General features: G+C 42.2%; 3 non-coding genes across 3 annotated transcripts; 2 read left to right on the top strand and 1 right to left on the bottom strand.

The window, feature by feature from the left end:
* The first annotated feature begins 18208 nt into the window (after positions 1-18208).
* Positions 18209-18281, top strand: trnak-cuu (transfer RNA lysine (anticodon CUU)). The gene has a single exon. It is a non-coding gene; the product is annotated as a tRNA-Lys (tRNA).
* A 3452-nt stretch (positions 18282-21733) lies between these two features.
* On the bottom strand, positions 21734-21805 carry trnae-cuc (transfer RNA glutamic acid (anticodon CUC)). The gene has a single exon. It is a non-coding gene; the product is annotated as a tRNA-Glu (tRNA).
* A 737-nt stretch (positions 21806-22542) lies between these two features.
* trnaa-ugc (transfer RNA alanine (anticodon UGC)) lies at positions 22543-22614 on the top strand. The gene has a single exon. It is a non-coding gene; the product is annotated as a tRNA-Ala (tRNA).
* The last annotated feature ends 5302 nt before the right edge of the window (positions 22615-27916 follow it).

The raw sequence follows: 27916 nt of genomic DNA, 5'->3' as shown, positions 1-27916 counted from the left end.
CGACATCACTGTAGCATTAAATTGAGTTCATGAGCAACTCTTACTAAATGACTGTCAGCATCACTTTGAGGTTGTTCGAAACTCTTACTACATTACTATAAGCATCACTGACTTGATTAGCAACTATCACTACATTACTGTTAGCATCATCTTGAGTTCATTGGCAATTCTTCCGACATCACTGTCGCAATATTTTGAGGTTCATAGCAACTTTTACTACATTACTGTCGCATTATTTTGAGGTTCGTAGCAACACTTACTACATGACTGTAAGCATCACTTTGAGGTTATTTTGAAAGTTTCACTCCATTACTCCTAGCTTCATTTTGAGTTCATTTGCAATTCTTACTACATCAGTGTCGCATCATTTTGAGATCATTAGCAATTCTTCCGACATCACTGTCGCATTATTTTGAGGTTCGTAGCAACTCTTAGTACAAGACTGTCAGCATCACTTTGAGGTTATTCGCAACGTTCACTCCATTACTGTTAGCATCATTTTGAGCTCATTAGCAATTCTTACTAAATCACTGTCGCATCATTTTGAGATCTTTAGCAATTCTTCTGACGTCACTGTCGCATTATTTTGAGGTTCGTAGCAACTCTTACTACATGACTGTCACCATCACTTTGAGGTTATTCGAAACACTTACTACATTACTGTAAGCCTCACTGAGTTGATTAGCAACTCTCACTACATTACTGTAAGCATCACTTTGAGTTTATTAGCAACTATCACTAAATTACTGTTAGCATCATTTTGAGTTCATGAGCAATTATCACGACATCACTGTCGCAATATTTTGAGGTTCATAGCAACACTTACTACATGACTGTCAGCATCACTTTGAGTTTATTAGCAACTATCACTACATTACTGTTAGCATCATTTTGAGTTCATTAGCAATTCTTACTACATCAGTGTCGCATCATTTTGAGATCATTAGCAATTCTTCCGACATCACTGTCGCATTATTTTGAGGTTCGTATTAACTCTTAGTACATGACTGTCAGCATCACTTTGAGGTTATTCGAAACGTTCACTCCATTGCTGTTAGCATCATTTTGAGTTCATTAGCAATTCTTACGAAATCACTGTCGCATCATTTTGAGATCTTTAGCAATTCTTCTGACATCACTGTCGCATTATTTTGAGGTTCGTAGCAACTCTTACAACATGACTGTCACCATCACTTTGAGGTTATTCGCAACACTTACGACATTACTGTAAGCCTCACTGAGTTGATTAGCAACTATCACTACATTACTGTTCGCATCATTTTTATTTCATGAGCAATTCTTCCGACATCACTGTCGCAATATTTTGAGGTTCGTAGCAACTTTAACTACATTACTGTCGCATTATTTTGAGGTTCGTAGCAAATCTTAGTACATGACTGTCAGCATCACTTTGAGGTTATTCGAAACACTTACTACATTACTGTAAGCATCAATGAGTTGATTAGCAACTATCACTACATTACTGTTAGCATCATCTTGAGTTCATGAGCAATTCTTCCGACATCACTGTCGCAATATTTTGAGGTTCGTAGCAACTTTTACTGCATTACTTTCGCATTATTTTGAGTTTTGTAGCAACACTTACTACATGACTGTCAGCATCACTTTGAGGTTATTCGAAAGTTTCACTCCATTACTGTTAGCATCATCTTTAGTTCATGAGCAATTCTTCCGACATCACTGTCGCAATATTCTTAGGTTTGTAGCAACTTTTACGACATTACTGTCGCATTATTTTTAGGTTCGTAGCAACTCTTAGTACATGACTGTCAGCATCACTTTTGAGGTTATTCGAAACACATACTACATTACTGTAAGCATTACTGACTTGATTAGGAACTATCACTACATTACTGTTAGCATCATTTTGAGTTCATTAGCAATTCTTACTACATCACTGTCGCATCATTTTGAGATCATTAGCAATTCTTCTGACATCACTGATGCAATATTTTGAGGTTCGTAGCAACTCTTACTACATTATTGTTGCATTATTTTAAGGTTCGTAGCAACTCTTACTACATTACTGTCAACATCACTTTGAGTTCATTAGCAACTATCACTACATTACTGTTAGCATCATTTTGAGTTGTTGAGCAATTCTCACGACATCACTGTCGCATTGAATTGAGTTCATTAGCAACTCTTTCTAAATGACTGTCAGCATCACTTTGAGGTTTTTCGAAACTCTTACTACATTACTGTAAGCATCATTTTGAGTTCATTAGCAATTCTTCCGACATCACTGTCGCAATATTTTGAGGTTCGTAGCAACGTTTACTACATTACTGTCGCATTATTTTGAGGTCCGTAGCAACTCTTACTACATGACTGTCAGCATCACTTTGAGGTTATTTGAAAGTTTCACTCCATTACTGTTATCATCATTTTGAGTTCATTCGCAATTCTTTCTACATCAATGTCGCATCATTTTGAGATCATTAGCAATTCTTCCGACATCACTGTCGCAATATTTTGAGGTTCGTAGCAACTCTTACTACATTATTGTTGCATTATTTTAAGGTTCGCAGCAACTCTTACTACATTACTGTCAGCATCACTTTGAGTTTATTAGCAACTATCACTACATTAGTGTTAGCATCATTTTGAGTTGTTGAGCAATTCTCACGACATCACTGTAGCATTAAATTGAGTTCATTAGCAACTCTTCCTAAATGACTGTCAGCATCACTTTGAGGTTGTTCGAAACTCTTTCTACATTACTGTAAGCATCACTGAGTTTCTTTGCAACTATCACTACATTACTGTTAGTATCATCTTGAGTTCATTAGCAGTTCTTCCGACATCACTTTTGCAATATTTTGAGGTTCGTAGCAACTTTTACTACATTACTGTCGCATTATTTTGAGGTTTGTAGCAACACTTACTACATGACTGTCAGCATCACTTTGAGGTTATTCTAAAGTTTCACTCCATTACTGTTCGCATCATCTTGACTTCATGAGCAATTCTTCCGACATCACTGTCGCAATATTTTGAGGTTCGTAGCAACTCTTACTACATTATTGTTGCATTATTTTAAGGTTCGTAGCAACTCTTACTACATTACTGTCAGCATCACTTTGAGTTTATTAGCAACTATCACTACATTACTGTTAGCATCATTTTGAGTTGTTGAGCAATTCTCACGACATCACTGTGGCATTAAATTGAGTTCATTAGCAACTCTTACTAAATGACTGTCAGCATCACTTTGAGGTTGTTCGAAACTCTTACTACATTACTTTAAGCATCACTGAGTTTCTTAGCAACTATCACTCCATTACTGTTAGCATCATCTTGAGTTCATGAGCAATTCTTCCGACATCACTGTCGCAATATTTTGAGGTTCGTAGCAACTTTTACTACATTACTTTCGCATTATTTTGAGTTTTGTAGCAACACTTACTACATGACATTCAGCATCACTTTGAGGTTATTCGAAAGTTTCACTCCATTACTGTTAGCATCATCTTTAGTTCATTAGCAATTCTTACTACATCACTGTCGCATCATTTTGAGATCATTAGCAATTCTTCTGACATCACTGTCGCATTATTTTGAGGTTCGTAGCAACTCTTCCTACATGACTGTCACCATCACTTTTGAGGTTATTCGAAACACATACTACATTACTGTAAGCATCACTGACTTGATTAGGAACTATCACTACATTACTGTTTGCATCATTTTGAGTTCATTAGCAATTCTTACTACATCACTGTCGCATCATTTTGAGATCATTAGCAATTCTTCTGACATCACTGTCGCAATATTTTGAGGTTCGTAGCAACTCTTACTACATTATTGTTGCATTATTTTAAGGTTCGTAGCAACTCTTACTACATTACTGTCAACATCACTTTGAGTTCATTAGCAACTATCACTACATTACTGTTAGCATCATTTTGAGTTGTTGAGCAATTCTCACGACATCACTGTCGCATTGAATTGAGTTCATTAGCAACTATTAATAAATGACTGTCAGCATCACTTTGAGGTTTTTCGAAACTCTTACTACATTAAAGTAAGCATCACTGAGTTGATTAGCAACTATCACTACATTACTGTTAGCATCATTTTAAGTTCATTAGCAATTCTTACTACATTACTGTTAGCATCATTTTGAGTTCATTAGCAATTCTTCCGACATCACTGTCGCAATATTTTGAGGTTCGTAGCAACTTTTACTACATTACTGTCGCATTATTTTGAGGTTCGTAGCAACTCTTAGTACATGACTTTCAGCATCACTTTGAGGTTATTCGAAACGTTCACTCCATTACTTTTAGCATCATTTTGAGTTCATTAGCAATTCTTCTGACATCACTGTCGCATCATTTTGACATCTTTAGCAATTCTTCTGACATCACTGTCGCATTATTTTGAGGTTCGTAGCAACTCTTACTACATGACTGTCAGCATCACTTTGAGGTTGTTCGAAACACTTACTACATTCCTCGAAGCATCACTGAGTTTATTAGCAACTATCACTAAATTACTGTTAGCATCATTTTGAGTTCAATAGCAATTCTTCTGACATCACTGTCGCATTATTTTGAGGTTCGTAGCAACTCTTAGTACATGACTGTCAGCATCACTTTGAGGTTATTCGAAACGTTCACTCCATTACTGTTAGTATCATTTTGAGTTCATTAGCAATTCTGACTAAATCACTGTCGCAATATTTTGAGGTTCGTAGCGACTTTTACTACATTACTTTTGCAATATATTGAGGTTCGTAGCAACTCTTACTAAATTACTCTCAGCATTACTTTGAGGTTATTTGAAACACTTACTACATTACTGTAAGCATCACTGACTTGATTAGCAACTATCACTACGTTACTGTTAGCATCATTTTGAGTTCATTAGCAATTCTTCCGACATCACTGTCGCAATATTTTGAGGTTCGGAGCAACTTTTACTTCATTACTGTCGCATTATTTTGAGGTTCGTAGCAACTCTTACTACATGACTGTCAGCATCACTTTGAGGTTATTTTGAAAGTTTCACTCCATTACTGTTAGCATCATTTTGAATTCATTAGCAATTATTACGACATCACTGTCGCATCATTTTGAGATCATTAGCCATTCTTCCGACATCACTGTCGCAATATTTTGAGGTTCGTAGCAACTCTTACTACATTATTGTTGCATTATTTTAAGGTTCGTAGCAACTCTTACTACATTACTGTCAGCATCACTTTGAGTTTATTAGCAACTATCACTACATTACTGTTAGCATCATTTTAAGTTTATTAGCAATTCATAGACATCACTGTCGCATCATTTTGAGATCATTAGCAATTGTTCCGACACCACTGTCGCATTATTTTGAGGTTCGTAGCAACTCTTAGTACAAGACTGTCAGCATCACTTTGAGGTTATTCGAAACATTCACTCCATTACTGTTAGCATCATTTTGAGTTCATGAGCAATTCTTACTACATCACTGTCGCATCTTTTTGAGATCATTAGCAATTCTTCCGACATCACTGTCGCATTATTTTGAGGTTCGTAGCAACTCTTACTACAAGACTGTCAGCATCACTTTGAGGTTATTCGAAACATTCACTCCATTACTGTTAGCATCATTTTGAGTTCATGAGCAATTCTTACTACATCACTGTCGCATCATTTTGAGATCATTAGCAATTCTTCCGACATCACTGTCGCATTATTTTGAGGTTCGTAGCAACTCTTACTACAAGACTGTCAGCATCACTTTGAGGTTATTCGAAACGTTCACTCCATTACTGTTAGCATCATTTTGAGTTCATGAGCAATTCTTACTACATCACTGTCGCATCTTTTTGAGATCATTAGCAATTCTTCCGACATCACTGTCGCATTATTTTGAGGTGCGTAGCAACTCTTACTACAAGACTGTCAGCATCACTTTGAGGTTATTCGAAACGTTCACTCCATTACTGTTAGCATCATTTTGAGTTCATGAGCAATTCTTACGAAATCACTTTCGCATCATTTTGAGATCTTTAGCAATTCTTCTGACATCACTGTCGCATTATTTTGAGGTTCGAAGCAACTCTTCCTACATGACTGTCACCATCACTTTTGAGGTTATTCGAAACACTTACTACATTACTGTAAGCATCACTGAGTTGATTAGCAACTATCACTACATTACTGTTAGCATCATTTTAAGTTCATTAGCAATTCTTCCGACATCACTGTTGCAAAATTTTGAGGTTCGTAGCGACTTTTACGATATTACTGTCGCATTATTTTGAGGTTCGTAGAAACTCTTACTACATGACTGTCAGCATCACTTAGAGGTTATTCGAAACACTTACCACATTCCGGTAAGCATCACTGAGTTGATTAGCAACTATCACTACATTACTGTTAGCATCATTTTGAGTTCATTAGCAATTCCTACGACATCACTGTCGCATTTTTTGGAGGTTCGTAGCAACTCTTACTACATGACTGTCAGCATCACTTTGAGGTCGTTCGAAACTTTCACTTCATTACTGAAAGAATCACTGAGTTGATAGCAACTATCACTACATTACTGTTAGCATCATTTTGAGTTTATTAGCAATTTTTACTCCATCACTGTCGCATCATTTTGAGATCATTGGCAATGTTTCCAACATCACTGTCGCATTATTTTGAGGTTCGTAGCAACTTTTACTACATTACTGTCGCATTATTTTGAGGTTCGTAGCAACACTTACTACATGACTGTAAGCATCACTTTGAGGTTATTTGAAAGTTTCACTCCATTACTGTTAGCATCATTTTGAATTCATTAGCAATTCTTACTACATCACAATTGCATCATTTTGAGATCATTAGCAATTCTTCCGACATCACTGTCGCATTATTTTGAGGTTCGTAGCAACTTTTAGTACATGACTGTCAGCATCACTTTGAGGTTTTTCGAAACGTTCACTCCATTACTGTTAGCATCATTTTGAGTTCATTAGCAATTCTTACTAAATCACTGTCGCATCATTTTGAGATCATTTGCAATTCTTCTGACATCACTGTCACATTATTTTGAGGTTCGTAGCAACTCTTACTACATTATTTTTTCATTATTTTAAGGTTCGTAGCAACTCTTACTACATTACTGTCAGCATCACTTTGAGTTTATTAGCAACTATCACTACATTACTGTTCGCATCATTTTGAGTTTATGAGCAATTCTCACGACATCACTGTAGCATTGAATTGAGTTCATTAGCAACTCTTACTAAATGACTGTCAGCATCACTTTGAGGTTGTTCGAAACTCTTACTACATTTCTGTAAGCATCACTGAGTTTCTTAGCAACTATCACTTCATGACTGTTAGCATCATCTTGAGTTCATTAGCAATTCTTCCGACATCACTGTCGTATTTATTTTTAGGTTCGTAGCAACTTTAACTACATTACTGTCGCATTATTTTGAGGTTCGTAGCAACTCTTAGTACATGACTGTCAGCATCACTTTGAGGTTATTCGAAACATTCACTCCATTACTGTTAGCATCATTTTGAGTTCATTAGCAATTCTTACTACATCACTGTCGCATCATTTTGAGATCATTAGCAATTCTTCCGACATCACTGTCGCAATATTTTGAGGTTCGTAGCAACTCTTACTACATTACTGTTACATTATTTTAAGGTTCGTAGCAACTCTTACTACATTACTGTCAGCATCACTTTGAGTTTATTAGCAACTATCACGACATTACTGTTAGCATCATTTTGAGTTGTTGAGCAATTCTCACGACATCACTGTAGCATTAAATTGAGTTCATTAGCAATTCTTCCGACATCACTGTCGCATTTTTTGGAGGTTCGTAGCAACTCTTACTACATTATTGTTGCATTATTTTAAGGTTCGTAGCAACTCTTACTACATGACTGTCAGCATCACTTTGAGGTTATTCGAAACTTTCACTTCATTACTGAAAGAATCACTGAGTTTATAGCAACTATCACTACATTACTGTTAGCATCATTTTGAGTTTATTAGCAATTCTTACTCCATCACTGTCGCATCATTTTGAGATCATTGGCAATGTTTCCAACATCACTGTCGCATTATTTTGAGGTTCGTAGCAACTCTTACTACATCACTGTCAGCATTACTTTGAGGTTATTCGAAACTTTCACTACATTACTGTTAGCATCATTTTGAATTCATCAGCAATTCTTCCAACATCACTGTATCATTATTTTGTGGTTAGTAGCAACTCTTACTGCATGACTGTCAGCATCACTTTGAGTTTATTAGCAACTATCACTACATTACTGTTAGCATCATTTTGAGTTCATTCGCAATTTTTACAACATCATTGTCGCATTATTTTTAGGTTATTAGCAACTCTTCCTCCATTACTTTCGCATCATTTTGAGATCATGAGCAATTCTTCCGACATCACTGTAGCATTATTTTGAGGTTTTGAGGTACCTTTGTTTGTAACCTCGTCCCCACTGATCCTGGATCTGCTCGACGTTCCTGCCTTTTAAAAGGAAGGTTTTCATCACCACTGTTGCAGGATGTGCTGCTGATGGAGAATTGTTGGGTGGAGGTTCATTGAAGGAGTTTGGTGCTGGACCTGCTCTACTAGTGAAGAGTCACGAGAGAACTTTGTTGTGATTTGGTGCAATACAAATAAAATTAACTTGACCAGTATCATTTGTGGTCTTTTGTTAATTGCATGTCACATGAAATTATTATTGGTCACTTTTCTAGCAACAGTCTCACAGCGTCAAGACAAGAACACTTCTACTTTTGATGATGACAGTTTGTTCAACACTAAACTTCATCCAGTACCATGTTGTCAAACAGTGGAACCTCCACAGCACCTGAACAGGGACTTGAACCCTGGACCCTCACATTAAAAGTCTGATGCTCTACCCTCTGAGCTCCTCAGGCTCTTTCTACAGCATTGAGACAGGAACAGAAACACCTGTGAAGGTCAAACTGATGCTTTCTTGACTTGTTCAGTCCTCCATGTTGAAGTCCACCAGGCTTTTGATTGGCTCTGATTCTCTGTGGCAAAATCCAACAAGAGGCTCCAAAAATGTCCTGAATGTCACAAGAATGCACAGGACAAGATGTTAGTTTCCTTCATGTCTGCAGTTCCTCCACTGGAAAGTAAAGTCAATGCTGCTCCTCTGCTGAAACCTGGGATCGGACCAGGGACCTTTAGATCTTCAGTCTAAGGCTCTCCCAACTGAGCTGGTTCAGTTCTGAGTGAGGGCCCTGCTTCTCTCAATTATAATCTCTTCCACTCTCACTGGACCTTAGAGAGGATTGGAGCTTCTGAAGTCCTGACACATTGAACAGTTCTCCAGGACCAAACTGAACGAACTGAAGAAGCTTCTTGGAACTCTAATTTCTTAACTCACTTTCTCCAAGAACTGTGCCTGGACGAAGGCCGTTTCCAGCTGTCCTTCAAGCTGACGAGGGCCAAGTTTGATGACCTGTTTGTGAGGATATCAAGGATGGACACCAACTACAGGCTCCAGGTCCGTTGACATGACTTCCCTGACACCAGGGGAATGTCAGTGCTGACAGGCTCTCTGGACTCATTGTCATGAGAATTTGTCACATCAGTTGAATATCTTCACATACGTGAATTCATTGAAGGAGTGTGGTTCTGGACCTGCTCTACCTGTCAAGTGTCTTGAGAGAACTTTTGTTGTGATGTGGCACAATATAAATAACATTGACTCGACAATAAATCGACTCTTTCCCCAACCATTTAAAGCAAACAGCCGTTCCCACTGATCCTGGATCTGCGCAACGTTCCTGCTTTTCAAAAGGAAAATTGTCATCATTGCTTTTGCAGGATGTGCTGGCTGATGGAGAATTGTTGGCTATAAACTCACTGAACTCAGTCCAAGTCAGTAGTTTTGAGCAAACTCATGACTCCTGATGTTTAACTCAATTGTTTGTTAAACACAGAGATCCAGGTGTAGTTCCTCTATGTTCATCCACTAAACTAGAATAAAGTTCTCCTCTTTCCATGGTGGAACAAAGAAGGGGGAGGGTCAATAAGAATATGATCTTTGGACGTTACAGCATCTAAAGACTCAAATCCATATTTCAGGATACATATTTGAGAGGGAGGAAACAGTGATGGGAGGCTGGAGGCTTGAAGGGCTTGATTTCTAGCGGCCAGTGAAGCCACCTTTTGCTGGCTGAGTCCCAGAGACTCATGGAGGCTCTTTGTGGAGGATTTCCACGAGAGAGTCCAGCATCGAAACTTGTTAGTTTCCTGTCAATTGAGTCCAGGATGTCCCCGAGGTCCTTATTGGGTGATGAGGGTGCGCTGGACGGTCGGCTTCTTTTGGGAAGTGGGGTCGCCACGTTACCGGTCCTCCCCACGACGGGTCGGTGGCAGCACTCGTCTACGTTCCCCTGCAGACTTTCTGCGGTTCCTTCTTCCAGATTTTATTGATGAGGATTGTTGTGGATGAGAGAATTGAAAATTCTTACTGCAGTTTGAAGTTTTGATGATTTGATGATTCAAACTGTGTAGATTGGCGTTAAGAAGTTAGCTTGTTAGGATAAATTCAGGTGTGAGCCACCACACTGAATCAGGCACAGGTAGGACGTTCACCCTGACATGGAACATCAACAGCTTAACGTTGCTGCAGGACTCCAACCTGAGCAGGGAGACCCCAATGGATTTCTAGTCCATCGCCTTCACCACTCGGCCACAACGACCACATTCACACACACATTTGAAGAGGATGGATATTCACAAAATGATCTTAATTTCTGTCACAAGCCCATTTGTGTGAGGTCCTATTTTCTCTTTTTCAGCATTCCTTTGTTTCCAGGTCTCTAATAAGTGCAGAATTACAAAGACAAGCAAGCTGGATCCATCCTGGGCAGGTGATAGGAGCCATTGACCACTGGCCAGAGACCCTGGCACAGACGTTGGGGGTGGTGAGAGAGAGCATTTCTACAATTATATTCTACATTTATAGAAGTCTACAATCCTACAATTTCATTGAGCAGACGCTTTTGTCCACAGCCACGTACGTACATCACATGTATAGAATATATATGTTCCTCTTTCATCGACTGATTAACCACAAAATGCAGTCAAATGCCAGTAAATTCTGAGCATTTATTAATTATTCATGATTATTCATTATTTTTGAATCCATTTTCACGGTCACTCTTCTGTTCATTTTCAGTTTGATTCATAAAAATGAACAAACTTTGACGTGTTTTCTTCTCTTGTGTGTCAACAACTTTGGATTGGGAATCTCCTGACAAACAGACCACATGACCAGGAGGAAGTGTTGTTGGTGAGTTTGGCCCCTGAGCTCAAGACAGTTGGGACCAATAAAGGACAGCTTCAAATGCAGCTGTGAAGCCTCATTGTCAGCTGGGAGGAACGACAGGTGTCTCCCTCTAGTGGCTCCTCACAGCAACACCAGCCTCATTTCATTCACATGCATCCACCACCTCACTACCAAAGGCCAGTTGGGCCTGGACAGACAGGAGAGTTTCAAGTGTTGGACAAAGGTCTTTAAGATGTTCTTATTAATTCTATAACATCTGAGATTAAAATCTATGGAATTACAACCAACAAGCAGCCAAACACCTGATCAGATGCTCCTTCATCAGGCTGAGAAGAATCAATCTAAACTGGGATGAAGAAAATTAACTGAGAGGAGAAACCTCCTGATTGGCTGACATGGACCCACCTGATCCATGTCAGCCTTGTTGGAGCAGAAAGAGGTGGATCAGAGGAATCAGTGGATCAAGACTCAGGTGGCAGATGAAGAGTCTCTGTATTCACAATGGAGTCAGAGAAATCTTCCAACGTGAGAGAACGTGACAGACCATTTTATACCAAAGACAGGCTGTGTGTGTGTGTGTGTGTGTGTGTGTGTGTGTGTGTGTGTGTGTGTGTGTGTGCGTGCGTGCGTGTGTGTGTGTGTGTGCAGACTTTTCCCTGGAACAACGTTTTTTTATTTGAAGCAAGAAAGCAAGAGCCTCCAGATCAAAGTCAGAATTGATGATGATGTCATCAGGGCTTTGATAGTGTATTTATTTGTACCTAGAATTCTGTCTTTGATCTCAGGAGGACATGAGAGAAACTCAACTTTAAAAAGTATATGAGAGCATTCAGCTTGGTTAGAAAACATTTTGACTGTTGAACAGTAGAGTTTGTTAGAAACAGTTTACAACACTCAGAATTAAATTGAAGATACAAAAACCTTCCACACTTAAATCCTGTCTCTAACTTCAAACTGGGGATGAACATTTTTATAATCAATCTGTCTCTATGTGATGGCCCTGCCATGGACTGGTGACCTGTCCAGGATAAACCCCGCCCCTCACCTGAGGGATAGGCTCCACCCCCACGAACCATTGCAGATCATCAATAACCAAAGCTACTAAGGAGGATTACAGAGTTTGGGAGTCAGTGACTTAATAGAGTCTAACAAAGGGTTGGACCTGAATGAGACAGTCACCCTTCAACATGGGGCCATGGCAGAGTGAACCAAGAACACTACAATGGAGGTGAGAGTGGAGCCATGATGGACTCACAGTTCATCACCTCCACCATCATGTGGACCACCTGATCACCTCTCCCTCAACCTCTAAATAACTCATTCCCTGACCAGGAATCAAACCCAGGCCGCGGCGGTGAAAGCGCCGAATCCTAGCCACTAGACCATCAGGGACCACACTGAGCTCTCCAACAACAGAGACTATAGACAATGACTCAAGAACACAGGACTCTGTGGTCTCAGCTTGAGATGCAGAGGGTCCACCAAGACCACCAGACACCTCAGCCTCCTAAAGACAGTCCACCCCCAGGATCCTGCCCCCTCTGCTCCAACTCAGCCCTCCATTCATAACGTGACTTTCGCTACATCCGAACTGCCAAGTACCAACCTACGTCCTCCTGCTACGATCTAAACATGGCGGCACCACTCAGACACCCTAGAAGATTGGTGGTGAAGCACGACCTCTGCTGGCAGAGCACAGATACCGCAATTAGGTAGACAGCACCAACGAAAGCCCCACCTGCTGGCCTGACTGTGGTACTGCACTCCACTCTGAACAAACCCTTCACTCATTCTCTTTTATTAAGCACATTAACGCACCTGTACAGGTGTGTTCACATTATATACATATTATATATTTATGCTTGGCTGTTTTTGATGAACTTGGGCGGTACTCTGGTGCAAAGATGAGGTCATGGAGCTGATCTGGGAGCAGTCCTGATGTTAAATGCTGTGATGAAGGACAGTGTGGAGGAAAAATGGGTCAAATTTAAATTGTCAACAGTTTAACGTTGTTGGCAGGACTCCAACCTGAGCAGGGAGACCCCAATGGATTTCTAGTCCATCGCCTTCACCACTCGGCCACAACGACCACATTCACACACTTTTGTAGGAGACTGAAATTAGACAATGAAAGTTCATGTCAGCACAGTCAAACATTTTTTGTCCTCTCTCAAAGACAAACTATTTGTGTGTGTGTGTGTGTGTGTGTGTGTGTGTGTGTGTGTGTCAGTGTTGTGACTGAGCAGTGAAGAAGACGACCTTCTGACTCCATTTTCTTTGTTGCTCTTCTATCAGTTCCTCAGTTTCTCTCATCAAGTGAAGCAGCTTTGACAGGTTTACTTCTCTGTGTGTTCACAACTTTGGTCTTTAAACTCCTGACAAACTCACCACGTCACACATTTGGTGAATTAAAGCAACAAATAATGACATCATGATGATTCAGGTTAGGGGGGCACGGCCTGGAGGAAGAGTGGCCGTCTAGCAGAGTTGCTGGTTCAGTTCTCACTTCAGCTGGTGACCATGTTGAAGTGTCCTTGAGCAAGACACTGAGCCCCTCATTGCTCCTGATGACCAGCATCCAAGACCAACAAGCTTCTGATTGGCTCTGATTCTCTGAGCCAAAGTCCAACACAGGAAACAGAAAATCTTGAGGTTGTCTCACATTTTTTAAAGAAACTCAGCACAGGACAGTGATAGGAGGCTGGTTTCCTTGATGTGGGCTTCACCTCCACTGTTGTCCACATTTAAATGCTGGCTGATGCTGGTCCCCTGTTGAAACCTGGACCAGACCAGGGACCTTCAGACCTTCAGTCTAACGCTGTTCCAGCATTGGATGAAAGAGACTGGTGCTCTCATCTTCTTCAACATTGACTTGTTCTACCAGGACAAGAGAATCTGAGCTTGGATGTCATTTAGCAGTCAAAGGCTTGTTAAACTGGTCAACATCAGCTGGTGTTCACTCTGATGATGTAGCGATGGTCTGGATTCTTCCTTCTGGAGCACCAAGCTGCTGGGAAGAAGCCTGATGATGTCAGAGTTGTGTTCAGTGGCTCCTGCTGGGTCCATTTCTGACAAATGGGCTCCAAAGAGTTCAGCTGTTTCAAAGGTCAGGGTTGCTGTTAGCAGAAGAGGTGGCCGAGTGGTTAAGGCGATGGACTGCTAATCCATTGTGCTCTGCACGCGTGGGTTCGAATCCCATCCTCGTCGCAAGTGTCTCTAGTTTCTGCTCCTAGATTATGGAAAGACTCTGAACTGTGAGGCTTTTAACTGACACAGATACCAGTTGAGTCAACTTCCCTTTCACAACCTGACCAAAACAACTCTGACACCCAGAGCTCACATGTGTCAATCACCTCTGGAGAAGGTCCCGCCCCCTTAGAGCCATAAATCCTCCCATCAGTGAAGAAAACTGAAGACACCTCTTGGATGAGAGCTGAAGCGTCTTCTAGAAACCTGAAACAGTCCACTTGGTACGTTTAAATAATTCTACAATCCTACAGTTTCATTGAGCTTTTGTCCAAAGCCACGTGCATGTATCACATGTATATAATATATATGTGACACTCTTTCATCTACTCATTGACCAAAAATACAGTCTAATACCAGTAAATTTGTGCAGAAGAAAACGTTATTTGTGCTGCTTCTTTATTTATTTATTTAGTTTAGTTAGTATTTTTTAATGTGTTTTCTTACACGTCACATTTTGTCCATTAACTTCATAATCAGAGTCTCCATCTCATCACATGACTAAAGTCTGGGTTCTGTAGTGGTGGTAAAATATCCTTCCATGCCCCTCACTAGTTTGCACACAGAAAAGCATATTTTACTGGTTTCAGATCTCTTAGCTTGTTCTCTCTCTTAAACCAGCTGAGGCAGCTTTCATTGTGTGATTGATTTTAAAATATAAATATGGAACAGAACCATTGGAATCAGATGTCAGGACATTTGAAGGAATGTCAATCTCCTGTTGAAATGTTGCAGTGTGCAGCTGAGGCTCTCTGGCAGTGGCACCAGGAGCCACAATGGCAGAACCTGGACCCTCCTGGAGGAGAACCACAGGTGAGGGCCTTCTTGGCTCCAGATTGATGGAAATCAAGTGTCTGAGGCTGTTAGCAGCCATTAAGTTGATCTGGTTGGCACTGGTATTTGTTCTTGCTGCAGCTCAGGAGTGATTCAGGAGAAGAGGTTCAGAACAGCCAAGGTTGGGGACTGGAATTTTAAAATTTCCCCTGGAACCAAACAACCTGGGGAGGTAAAACCTCCAATCCTAGCCACTCAGATGCAGCAGCAGAAGAAGCTGTCATCCACCCTGACAGTCAGAGCATCAAGTCAAGAAAACATCACCATCTTGTAGTTCCAAACCTCCACCTGTCAGATTCAGCTACTTCTTATTGTGGGACTTTAAACTTGAACACAATGGAATTTGGACAAGGAGTTTTCCTTCCAGTCCAAACATCATCGTCCAGCCTCCAACCAGAGGTCCATCAGTGATCATGGAGCCACAGGTGGAGTCTGGATTCTTTTCTGGAATGAGACGGCAATGACAGTCCTGCCAAGTGACATCACTGACATGAATGGATGACTTCAGTCACGTGACTGGAGGACACCCAGATAGCAAAGGTCCACTCATGTGTGTCCTCACTGCTCCACAGGTCTGTCAAATGTTCTGTAAAATAGTTGGACCCAGCAGAGCTGCTAGATTAGGAGTTGATGGAGTCGTTGCAGATACCAGGGTCCAAAGTCCAGCTTGAACCTGGTTTGTGCAGTTCTTTGTCAAGCTAGCAGCCATTCTTGTCACTGCCAAGCTAAAGTGACTTCTGTCAACAAAGGTCAACATACAAAAGGATATTTCTACTGGCAGTTCAAGATTTTGATCAAACTCTTTTTTCAGAGCTGGAACCTTCCTCTTGTGTCAGCTTTCTGTTCCCATCTCCATGGTAACGGTCAGTTTTGACCCACGTCTTCAATCAGCTGTCAAATAAACTAAAACAGTTTTCTATCCTCCAAGTTGTTTCCATCTCTTGGTGACCTTGTTAGGCTTCCTTATCCATGGAAATATTGGTTTGAAGATTTAGTTGTGGGCCTCTGGACCTTTTTTTAGTCACTAAACCCTGGATTTATTTTTTCAGCAACAGAACTTTAATACAAACACAAAATGAAAAGCAGAACAAGCCAGAACCCAAAATATGGATATGCAAGGTCAACAAACAACAACCAGTCAAGCAAACCAAACCAACAGAAACCAACTACAAATTGTTTGAGTCATGACAAAGTCCAGGACCCACTTTTCACCCTACAATGTAAACCAATGGGAGGCTTTCTCCTCAGACACACATAGCCTCAAACTGACGCTTCTCTCGTCTACACTGTAACTCTCTCCACTTCACAAATAACTTCACTACATTCCTGACAAAAATGCCTACTAAAATATGTTACATTCAACTTTTGACCACAATCTGGGGATTGATGAGCCTTTTTCAAACAACAAACTCTCCAAAAATCCTCTCTCCTCTCCACTCTGACAGAGAGCAGCGGGGGAGGGGCTCTTATAGGCTCAGCGCTCAGCTCTGATTCTCACTTGGTGTCACACTGAGGCTTCTACCTCCTAAACTACAAGTCCCACCGCTCTCATAAAATACATCCTTGGATTCAGGACGACTCCTGCTACTTTTCTGCAGTGGACAGAAGGAGGCTCAGGCCCTAACAACACTGCCTCCAGCTTTAATTAAGACCTCAGTTTTGTTCTCTGCCTCCATGACAGGTTAATGGACATCAACTGGTCCTGAGTCACCGGGAGACACGGCGATGTCCAGCTGAGTGACATCAGCAGGACTGTGGAGGTTTATACTGAGTCTCCTGACGACAAGTGGCAGTACAGAGATATTAAAGAGGGTCTGAGCTAAAACTGAACCTTGGGGAACTTCAACCTTTGATCTCAGAGTTCTATTTTTAATCTTAGAATTCTTTCTTTGATCTCTCCTTGATTTCTCAATGATTTCTTTGTGGACTCCAATTGTCTCTGATCTCTCAGTGAGACAAAGACAGAGCAGCTCCAACCTCAGCCTCCAGGAGGCCCTGATCCTCTAGTGGTCAGTCCTCTGTGTTGTGGCTGCAGCAACCCTGGTTTGAATCAGGGTCCCAGCAGCAACATTCCTACTGACTAGTGTTTGTTGTTCAACTGGACAGTTTGTCTGGTGAAGCTCTCTCAGACACTCCTTTCTTCATCCTCCCTTCAGGCTCAGCAGCATCAGAGTCAATGTGTCTGACTCGGACCAGAACCCTCAACCTGGAGGCTGTGGTGCAATGAGAACACATCTGACAACCAATCAGAGGAGGGTCTGTTTGACCCCTGAAAACTCCATTAAAGCCTGAGAGGAACTTGTTCTTCATCTCCAAATTCCCTCCCTGCACGTTGTCTCTCCAGAAATCCTTCAAGTCCAAGTTGAACCTTAGACTAAAAGCTCCCAGTAGGTGATGCAGGCTTCACCTCACTCCTGGTTCTGGAACCTCACCAGTTCTTGCTCTCTCACCACTTGGATCTCATGTTCCTGACATCTCTGAGCTTGTTTCCTATCCACCTGTCTCATGTTGATGAGGTCATCCAGCCTGATGATCTCTAGGTTCTCCTTTGAGTGGTTCCCTCTGGGAGAGTTCTCTCTCTGTAACTTGTGTGTGTGTTTGCTCGTATCCTGTTTCTCCTTGACAGCACTTTAGTGTTTTTACCACTGGTGTCTCATCTGTGGTTCACCTTTTATTTTACTTCTTTGTCAAAGATGAAGGTGTTTGTGGTCATTCATCAATCATGTGATGGCTCATGTGACTGTGAGTCTGATGAAGAGCTTGTAGCGTCTCTCACTCTGATCACTTCAGGCTATTGAAGCTACTCAGATGTAGCCTGACTAGCTCAGTCGGTAGAGCATGAGACTCTTAATCTCAGGGTCGTGGGTTCAAGCCCCACGTTGGGCGTTCATCTTGAACATCCCTGCTTGTCCTCTCACTTTCTGCAGCTGTGGGGCTTTGATTGGAATTGAAAGAAAAATCGCTGAATGAACAACACAGGCTGTGTCTGAAGGTCCACACCTGCACCTGACTCAGAATGAAAAAACCAGTGTGGAATCAATTGTATCCACTGTCAATTCTGATTCTGGAGAAATTTCTTCATATGTATTGATGGGCGCGAGCCAAGCAGAAATTTCCCACAATGCCATAGTGTTTGGTCAGTGTTGAGCAGGCGTCAGTCTGACAATGATCTCATATTATTGTGTCATCACCTGACCAGACCCAAAAGTAGGCTCAGGTATCAGTTTCTTCTCAATGCTAATGTCTGCTAGCTTAGTCTGCTACTTTGATGGCTCTGCCTGCTCAAAGGTCCAGACCCAAAAGTAGGCTCAGGTATCAGTTTCTTCTCAATGCTAATGTCTGCTAGCTTAGTCTGCTACTTTGATGGCTCTGCCTGCTCAAAGGTCCAGACCCCTGGATGTGGTGGTTCCTACCTGAACATAGATTCTGTCAGCTCATGTTGTTAAATCAACTCACCAGGAACACCAGTAGATTTCAATGGACTGACAATGAGTCTCATTGAATGGGTGTCTCGTCCAACGAGAAACAATCAGTCTCAGGTTGAAGCTCATCAATGAGGTCTTGTGGATCAGTGGCTTGCATGAATGAATGAGTTGGAAGACTTCTTGGAAATTAAAGAGGATTTAATACAATTAAGAAAACCCTTAAGACAGAGTGATAATTCCAGCAGAGTAATTAAGGCCCATATTGAGTAGCAGGTATGAATTAGCCTGGATTTATCTGAGCTTGAACATGAATGGATGACTTCAGTCACGTGACTGGATGACTTCAGTCACATGACCCAAACAGCGACCATCAGTCTCCTTCCAATCCTGTACTTGGGTAAACAACAAAAACAGAGTAAAAGTCTCTGGCAACATATTTGTTTCCTGTAGGGTTTCTTCATGTATGTGTGGTGTACCTGCTTTCCCAGAGGACTGCCATCTTTGTTCTGTGGGCTGACATGTTTTAGTGTCAGCACAGGTCATAGCGCTGAGACTGAACTCTCATTCTCCTCCAAGTATTATTTCCACCTCACACTCCTGCAGATATTCAAGTGAACAGGGAACACAAATTCATGCTCAACTTCTCCTGTGTATTCATCCACAGTCACTAAACAACAACCAAACCAAACAAAAGAGGTTTGCTAGCATGGCGATCAGCTGTAGTTCACCATCATCTGGGTTCAAATCCCACCACTGCCATCATGTCCCAGGTCACTGGAGAGGTGTGGCAGGTCTCTCACAGCCTTTCCTTTCACTTCCACAGGTATCTTCAAACCTGTGACCAAAAGAAGAAGTAGGTCCTGAAAACTCTCCAGCTGGTCCAGAACACTGCTGCCCGTGTGTTGACTAGAACTAGTAGAAGAGACCATGTCTCTCCTGTACTGGCTTCTCTGCATGGCTCCCTGTCACATTCAGAATAGAATTCTAAATTCTCCTTCTACCATCAAAGTCCTCAACAGTCAGGCTCCTTCCTACCTGACAGAGCTCCTAGTCCCCTATTATCCAGCTAGAACCCTTCGCTCCCAGGATGCAGGGTTACTGTTGGTTCCTAGAGTTCTAGAAGTAGAATGGAGCCAGAGCCTTCAGCTATCAGGCTCCCCTCCTGTGGAACCGTCTCCCAGTTTCAGTGCTCACAGTGGTCCTCAGTGAGCTCAGGGAGCTTGTGAGGATAACCAGACACATGAAAAACTACAGGGAACATTGGCTGGAGCTCAGTATCTCCTGATGTACATGGCAGGGAAGCTGCTGCTGATGTCATCAAAATGAGCCCTGGAATCACAAGGTTTGCTGTGACGAGAGGCACTGACATCAAGACATGTTTGGAGCTGTTTATGGTTGATGGTTCTGTTCATGCCACTGTCACTAAAAAGAGTCAGCATTGCTGTGACAAACCTCAAAGGAAAAAAAGTCCATGGTGACAAGTGGAAAGACATTGATGAGGGACACCTGGATGCTTCTGTTGGTGTTCTTCTTCTTCCTGGAGTGTTCAGATCCTGCAGTGAGGCCACTGATCGTCTCTGGGACGCATCGACAGGCAGAAATATTTTCCGGGCCACAAGGCCACTTCAGAACTTTCAACGAACATCAAGAGTCCTCAGATTTGACGACAGAGACACCGGAGCAAGAACTGACAAGCTTGCCCCCATTGGGGATGTCTGGGAAAGATGGGTGCAGCTCCTTGCACCAACATTCAACCCAGGGCCAGAGGTGAGAGTGGATGAACGTCTTGTCCCTTTCTGAGGAAAATGCCCCTTCCAGCAGTCCATGCCCAGTAACCAGGAAGGACGGCAGAGCAGAGTTTGTGTTCTGGCCTGTTCTGCTTTTCATTTAGTGTTTATATTAAAGTTCTGTTGCTGAAAAAAAGACTTTTATGCCAAACCCAAAGGTTCATTTTATCATTTTTTTAATTGAAATCGAGGGTTTACTGATTAAAAAAAGGTCCAGAGGCTCACAACAAAATATTCAAATCAATATTTCCATGGATAAGGAAGCCTACCAAGGAAACCAAGAGATGGAAACAACTTGGATGATAGAAAATTGTTTTTAGTGAATTTTACAGCTGATTGAAGATGTGGGTCAAAACTGACCGTTACCATAGAGATGGGAACAGAAAACTCAAATGGAAGCTCAAAAGGGGACTGAGCTCCAATGGTAGAGTGCTAGCTTAGCATATGAGAGGTAGAGGGATCCATGCCCTCCTTCTCAGAATACTTTAGCTTGTTCTGTTGATCAGAGGAGCTGCTGGGTGATGAATGCTGATGTTTGTCCACTGCTGTGATAAAGTGTCCCCTGTTACTGAGATGAGGATGAACACCTGCTCAGGTCAAAGCTGCAATCAAACCAGGGACTCTGAACCTCCCACACAGTGAAGGAGTTGATCATCAAGGTCGATGGCAGCTTATTAAGTTCTATCTTTGATCAAATATAAGAAATGTAAAATAATTCAACATTGATTGCATTTCCCTCCTTTCTTTGGTGCCCTCAGACTTTCTGAGAACTGTAGGAGGAACTGCTCTCTGTTCTGTGTTTGTTCTGCTCAGTGTAGGAAGGAACGAAGGAACGGAGCTCTAAGTTTTCCAGTTCCTACATCAGTGAACAGACTTTCTGTGCTGCAAGGAACCAAAGCTACAAAGGAGGATTACAGTTTGTCCTTGCAGGAGTCAGTGACTGAATAGAGTCAAACAAAGGGTTGAACCTGAATGAGACAGTCACCCTTCAACATGGGGCCATGGCAGAGTGAACCAAGAGCACTACAATGGGGGTGAGAGTGGAGCCATGATGGACTCACAGTTCATCACCTCCACCATCATGTGGACCACCTTATCACCTCTCCCTCAACCTCTAAATAACTCATTCCCTGACCGGGAATCGAACCCAGGCCGCGGCGGTGAGAGCGCCGAATCCTAGCCACTAGACCATCAGGGACCACACTGAGCTCTCCAACAACAGAGACTATAGACAATGACTCAAGAACACAGGACTCTGTGGTCTCAGCTTGAGATGCAGAGGGTCCACCAAGACCACCAGACACCTCAGCCTCCTAAAGACAGTCCACCCCCAGGATCCTGCCCCCCTCTGCTCCAACTCAGCCCTCCATTCATAACTGACTTTGTCTCAGTCTCTTCACAATGCCAGTCACTGAAACACTGACAATGTGATGGGGGCATCCTGTCTTTACTGCATTTTCTTCAAGGCTCACAACTGCTACTTCCTACAGTCGTCTCTACTGTGTACTTGTACTACCAGTTGTTATGAGCTGTCAATCAATGTTAATAATTGATCTTAACATCTGTACATTATTTTAGGAACACAAATACTTTTACTTCATTCTGAGGATGAGCAGACATTCAATATAATTCTCATTTCCTGGTCAAAGACTCCTGCTAGTCAGAGAGGATCTGGGCTGGATTGGAAAGCTTCTGAGAGGGAAACCTTCACTCTGGACTGGACTGAGAACGGAGCAGCCTCAGCTTCCTGGAGCCTGACTTGCCTCTGTGGTCTAAGGTTGTGAGGGCTGACATCACAGTGAAACTCCTGAGATCACAGAGCCTTTGAGATCACAGGCTGACTTCCTTTTTTCCCTAAAATGAAGAATAATAATTAAAAAAAATGTTGTGTCTCTGTTTGTGTTGCTGCATCAGTTAAACAATGACTCTGACAGAGGGGATGTAGCTCAGTGGTAGAGCGCATGCTTTGCATGTATTAGGCCCCGGGTTCAATCCCCGGCATCTCCAGCTGGTCCTTTGGAGCCTTCATCTTACCAGCTAAATTGATCCATAAATGTGACAACAGTCGATAACAAACTAGCAGAAGAGAAACCAGTCTGTTGCATATCAAAGTATTTGTAGCAGGGTCAGTGTGACTGTGAGCCTTCATAGCCAGCATGAAGGAGCTGGTTTTATCTTTGCTGGGGAAATCCCACACACAGCTGCTCTCAGTTCCAAAAGTGTGTGTCCTCACTCCTCCGTCCTCCTGCTGCCCTCAGAATACAGACACAATTCAACCTGGCAAGTTTGGAGCATAGAAGTGCTCCTGAAGAGATGTGTGTCAGCCCACAGCTGGCTGTTCTTACCTGGAACCTCAAGATGAAACTGCTTCCACAGATGGGAAATGAATCTGATGTTGACTTTTGGACAAATCACCTGTTCATCAGTTCATCATCACTTCCATCCATTTTCTACTGCTCATCTTGTTATAGAAAGGAGTCTATCTGCTGTGTGACTGAGGCAGTTACTGTGAGCTGCTGCATGTCTCAGTGTGTGTGTGTGTGTGGGGGGGCTGTGTGTGACTGGTCGGCTGCCAAGGATTATTGATGAGATCAATCATGATCAGCTCAGAGATCACGGCACAGAAGAAGGAGACTTTTTGATTTTTGGGGGTTCATTTTCTAAGTCAGACACATCATCACAATTTGAAGTTTTCCTCCAGTAAAAAACAAAACAACAAAAAACAAAACAAAAACATGATTTGACTTTTGATGTCTACATTTTTTGGAAATTGTGAGTCCAACAAGCAGGAGGCCGTTTGAGCTTGGAAACTGTGAAGCATCACCAGTAACTGCTGGTTAATTTACAGGTGTTTCCTCCAAAAAGTTTAAAATGAACTCAATGCTGAATCCCTCGTCGTCATCACTGAGCTGCAGAATTGGTCCATGCAGGAGGCTGAGCAGGTCTTCCTCTCTGGTCGAGTGTCTCAGCACAGGTCAGAGTAGAGAATTAAAACATGAACACAAATCTTTATCAGCTGTTTACTGATATCAGTGACTACCTTCAAGTAAGAGTGTTAGTGAATGGACCCTTTTAAAGTTTATGTTATAATGTTTGAAAAATGATGCTCACAAAAACACAATAAAAGTGTTTGTGGTAAAATGATTCCAGTAGATTTTATTGCCATTTTAAGAGTTCAAGCATATTTTGATGACATTGTTTGATGTCATGACTCTCAGTTACTTTAGCAGGACCATCGTGACATGAAATCTTCCTCATCATCCCATATCGACCCTCAACCCCTCACACAGAACCAGGAGCCCTCAACTGAAGGAACCTTTAAAACTGAGAAGTTGGACAGAAAGCAGTATTTTGGTGGAATGAACCTTTAAAACTATAAATTAGAAAGTATTTTGGTGGAACAAACCTTTAAAACTATAAATTAGAAAGTATTTTGGTGGAACGAACCTTTAAAACTATAAATTAGAAAGTATTTTGGTGTAACGAACCTTTAAAACTATAAATTAGAAAGTATTTTGGAGGAATTGGAATAAACCTTTCATACAGTAGTTAGAAATTAAAGGACAGGAAGTAGTATTTTGGTGGAATAAACCTTTAATACTACAGTTAAAAAGTAGTATTTTGCTATCATGTAATTCGATAGGTGGCGCTGTCACCAAAAAACAAAAGTCCCAGAACTGCATTTTATCATCCAATTCAGTAGGTGGTGCTGTGGGGTCCTGGAACTGCAGCTCTCTGGTGCTGCAGGATCTCCTCTTGAAAAGCCTCACAGTTCAGAGTCGTTCCAGAATCTAGGAGCAGAAACCAAAGTCTCCTACGACGAGGATGGGATTGGAACCCACGCCTGCAGAGCTCAATGGATCAGCAGTCCATCACCTTCACCACTCGGCCACCTCGTCTCCTGACCACCATGATGTGCTGCTTTCTCTGAGCCTTTGAAACAGCTGAACTCTTTGGAGCCCATTTGTCAGAAATGGACCCAGCAGGAGCCACTGAACACAACTCTGACATCATCAGGCTTCTTCCCAGCAGCTTGGTGCTCCAGAAGGAAGAATCCAGACCATCGCTACATCATCAGAGTGAACACCAGCTGATGTTGACCAGTTTAACAAGCCTTTGACTGCTAAATGACATCCAAGCTCAGATTCTCTTGTCCTGGTAGAACAAGTCAATGTTGAAGAAGATGAGAGCACCAGTCTCTTTCATCCAATGCTGGAACAGCGTTAGACTGAAGGTGTAAAGGTCCCTGGTCTGGTCCAGGTTTCAACAGGGGACCAGCATCAGCCAGCATTTAAATGTGGACAACAGTGGAGGTGAAGCCCACATCAAGGAAACAAGCCTCCTATCACTGTCCTGTGCTGAGTTTCTTTAAAAAAAAGTGAGACAACCTCAAGAGTTTCTGTTTCCTGTGTTGGATTTTGGCTCAGAGAATCAGAGCCAATCAGAAGCTTGTTGGTCTTGGATGCTGGTCATCAGGAGCAATGAGGGGCTCAGTGTCTTGCTCAAGGACACTTCAACATGGTCACCAGCTGAAGTGAGAACTGAACCAGAAACTCTGCTAGACGGCCACTCTGCCTCCAGGCCGTGCCCCCCTAACCTGAATCATCATGATGTCATTATTTGTTGCTTTAATTCACCAAATGTGTGACGTGGTGAGTTTGTCAGGAGTTTAAAGACCAAAGTTGTGAACACACAGAGAAGTAAACCTGTCAAAGCTGCTTCACTTGATGAGAGAAACTGAGGAACTGATAGAAGAGCAACAAAGAAAATGGAGTCAGAAGGTCGTCTTCTTCACCGCTCAGTCACAACACTGACACACACACACACACACACACACACACACACACACACACACAAATAGTTTGTCTTTGAGAGAGGACAAAAATATTTGACTGTGCAGACATGAACTTTCATTGTCTAATTTCAGTCTCCTACAAATGTGTGTGAATGTGGTCGTTGTGGCCGAGTGGTGAAGGCGATGGACTAGAAATCCATTGGGGTCTCCCTGCTCAGGTTGGAGTCCTGCCAACAACGTTAAACTGTTGACAATTTAAAATTGACCCATTTTGCCACCACTCTGTCCTTCATCACAGCATTTAACATCAGGACTGCTCCCAGATCAGCTCCATGACCTCATCCCTGCACCAGAGTCCCGCCCAAGTTCATCAAAAACGGCCAAGCATAAATATATAATATGTATATAATGTGAACACACCTGTGCAGGTGCGTTAATGTGCTTAATAATAGAGAATGAGTGAAGGGTTTGTTCAGAGTGGAGTGCAGTACCACAGTCAGGCCAGCAGGTGGGGCTTTCGTTGGTGCTGTCTACCTAATTGCGGTGTCTGTGCTCTGCCAGCAGAGGTCGTGCTTCCCAACCAATCTTCTAGGGTGTCTGAGTGGTGCCGCCATGTTTAGGTCGTAGCAGGAGGACGTAGGTTGGTACTTGGCAGTTCGGATGTAGCGAAAGTCACGTTATGAATGGAGGGCTGAGTTGGAGCAGAGGGGGGCAGGATCCTGGGGGTGGACTGTCTTTAGGAGGCTGAGGTGTCTGGTGGTCTTGGTGGACCCTCTGCATCTCAAACTGAGACCACAGAGTCCTGTGTTCTTGAGTCATTGTCTATAGTCTCTGTTGTTGGAGAGCTCAGTGTGGTCCCTGATGGTCTAGTGGCAAGGATTCGGCGCTTTCACTGCTGCGGACCGGGTTTGATTCCCGGTCAGGGAATGAGTTATTTAGAGGTTGAGAGAGAGGTGATCAGGTGGTCCACATGATGGTGGAGGTGATGAACTGTGAATCCATCATGGCTCCACTCTCACCCCCATTGTAGTGTTCTTGGTTCACTCTGCCATGGCCCCATGTTGAAGGGTGACTGTCTCATTCAGGTCCAACCCTTTGTTAGACTCTATTAAGTCACTGACTCCTGCAAGGACAAACTGTAATCCTCCTTAGTAGCTTTGGTTATTGATGATCTGCAATGGTTCGTGGGGGTGGAGCCTATCCCAGCAGCCCTCAGGTGAGGGGCGGGGTTTATCCTGGACAGGTCACCAGTCCATGGCAGGGCCATCACATAGAGACAGATTGATTATAAAAATGTTCATCCCCAGTTTGAAGTTAGAGACAGGATTTAAGTGTGGAAGGTTTTTGTATCTTCAATTTAATTCTGAGTGTTGTAAACTGTTTCTAACAAACTCTACTGTTGAACAGTCAAAATGTTTTCTAACCAAGCTGAATGCTCTCATATACTTTTTAAAGTTGAGTTTCTTTCATGTCCTCCTGAGATCAAAGACAGAATTCTAGGTACAAATAAATACACTATCAAAGCCCCCTGATGACATCATCATCAATTCTGACTTTGATCTGGAGGCTCTTGCTTTCTTGCTTCAAATAAAAAACGTTGTTCCAGGGAAAAGTCTGCACATAAACACACACACACACACACACACACACACACACACACACACACACACACACACAGCCTGTCTTCAGTATAAAATGGTCTGTCACGTTCTCTCACGTTGGAAGATTTCTCTGACTCCATTGTGAATACAGAGATTCTTCATCTGCCACCTGAGTCTTGATCCACTGATTCCTCTGATCCACCTCTTTCTGCTCCAACAAGGCTGACATGGATCAGGTGGGTCCATGTCATCCAATCAGGAGGTTTCTCCTCTCAGTTAATTTTCTTCATCCCAGTTTAGATTGATTCTCCTCAGCCTGATGAAGGAGCATCTGATCAGGTGTTTGACTGCTTGTTAGTTGTAATTCCATAGATTTTAATCTCAGATGTTATAGAATTAATAAGAACATCTTAAAGACCTTTGTCCAACACTTGAAACTCTCCTGTCTGTCCAGGCCCAACTGGCCTTTGGTAGTGAGGTGGTGGATGCATGTGAATGAAATGAGGCTGGTGTTGCTGTGAGGAGCCACTAGAGGGAGACACCTGTCGTTCCTCCCAGCTGACAATGAGGCTTCACAGCTGCATTTGAAGCTGTCCTTTATTGGTCCCAACTGTCTTGAGCTCAGGGGCCAAACTCACCAACAACACTTCCTCCTGGTCATGTGGTCTGTTTGTCAGGAGATTCCCAATCCAAAGTTGTTGACACACAAGAGAAGAAAACACGTCAAAGTTTGTTCATTTTTATGAATCAAACTGAAAATGAACAGAAGAGTGACAGTGAAAATGGATTCAAAAATAATAAATAATCATGAATAATGAATAAATGCTCAGAATTTACTGGCATTTGACTGCATTTTGTGGTTAATCAGTAGATGAAAGAGGAACATATATATTCTATACATGTGATGTACGTA

Source organism: Aulostomus chinensis, chromosome 1, assembly GCF_037954235.1.
Source record: "Aulostomus chinensis isolate RoL2024-O1b breed Wild chromosome 1, RoL_Achi_v1.0, whole genome shotgun sequence".
In the NCBI taxonomy this organism is placed as follows: domain Eukaryota; kingdom Metazoa; phylum Chordata; class Actinopteri; order Syngnathiformes; family Aulostomidae; genus Aulostomus; species Aulostomus chinensis.
Note: the sequence above shows the minus strand (reverse complement) of the source record. Positions and strands in the feature narration are given on the sequence as shown.